A 1,485-nucleotide genomic window follows, 5' to 3' on the forward strand; every position below is an offset into this window, starting at 1 on the left:
GAAAAGATTAAGAATTTTCCTTGAATGAGTCATCATATTTTCCTTTTAGGTTAATTCAAAGTGATTAATTCCTCGAAGTGTCAGAATCTACTCTTTTTTTTTTTTTGTCTTTTCAGAAGTCCTGCATTAGTTCTTTATTAGCTATGTTTTGCAATATAAAAGCTCCAAGAGTTGATTTTCCCAGTCAAGTTTAAATATTGCTCGAGAGATAAGATTATCCAGAAGTTATCCTGATGAACTTTATTATCTGTGGACCCTGCTCTTAATTATTCATCCATTTCATTTCCTCTTTGAATATCCACTGAATCCCTCTTTTAAAGTTCTGAACTAATGAATATTTGAATTAATGCTAATTGCATTTTATGTCAACAAAAACAGATTTTGATTTGTGTCTGAAAGTACCTGCCCCACTCAAGATGTTTGCCTTCAACGAGGCTACATTGGAAAATTTTACTGAATTACATTAAATTTCCCACCTGGATTTTCTCCCAGATGAACAGCAAAAGCTAAAGTCGTCAAGAAAATATCCTTTGACTTTAAATTAAGTATTAAAACTTTCAGCAAAAGGCAATTTATAGTGTGTGCTGCAGAGAATTTTACGGTTTCCCCTCTCTGAACTAAAAGAAAAAAGGAAAAAGGAAAGTAAGGGAGGGTCAAAGTCTTTTCAATTGTAAGCATCTCATTCATATTCTTTCTATCTCCTTTTTTTAATTCTAATCTGATTTATATCTCCAGGAGGTCTGAAAAGAATAAAGTTTTTGAAGGTCCAAAATCTAGAACCTCCTTTTCGAAAGTAAAGGACACTGTTGATTTGGGAACATAGCATAAGAGAGAGAAGAGGTGGAAAAGGAACGAGGATGAGGACGTGACTTCTGATTGCTGGTGACATACTTTGGGCTAGCTGATAATACAATGTTTCTTTTAGTTAGTTGGATCTTTAGACTTAATTGTTCTGTTCCGTATCTTCAACCCAATTGCCATTTGCTAAACTGTAAATTTCCATAAATCAGAGACATTCTGGGTTCAAACTACATTGATAGTTTTAGATTCCCAGACCTAATGGCTTTCATGTGCATTTAGGAAAAGGGTATAAGATCTTGAATTGAAGACAGCTTTGGGGGTAGTCACTGTCTGCCGGTACCTGTGCCTGTTACCAGGGTACCCTGGTTCTCAGAGCACCTAAGAATCCCTGACTGCCAGCAGTCTTCACCTGGAATTCACCAGGACATCACAACCCATGGTAAAAGCACCAGTGTAATCTGGCATGCAAACACGTGCAACCCGGGGTGGAGGAGGGAGTGCTGGCTATGACACATTGCTAAGTACATCTCTTTGAGGAAGTAGTGCATAACCCAAGGGCCATCCAACTGTCGATGTGTATAAGAGACAGGTACATTGCTGAATAAAGCATATAAATCTTGCATGTTTGTGTGTGTATTATGCCTATATTTGTAGTCCTGAATCAACAATATGACTGTTATCTTT

This window comes from Mandrillus leucophaeus, unplaced genomic scaffold (genome assembly GCF_000951045.1).
Source record: "Mandrillus leucophaeus isolate KB7577 unplaced genomic scaffold, Mleu.le_1.0 Scaffold616, whole genome shotgun sequence".
NCBI classification, from domain to species: domain Eukaryota; kingdom Metazoa; phylum Chordata; class Mammalia; order Primates; family Cercopithecidae; genus Mandrillus; species Mandrillus leucophaeus.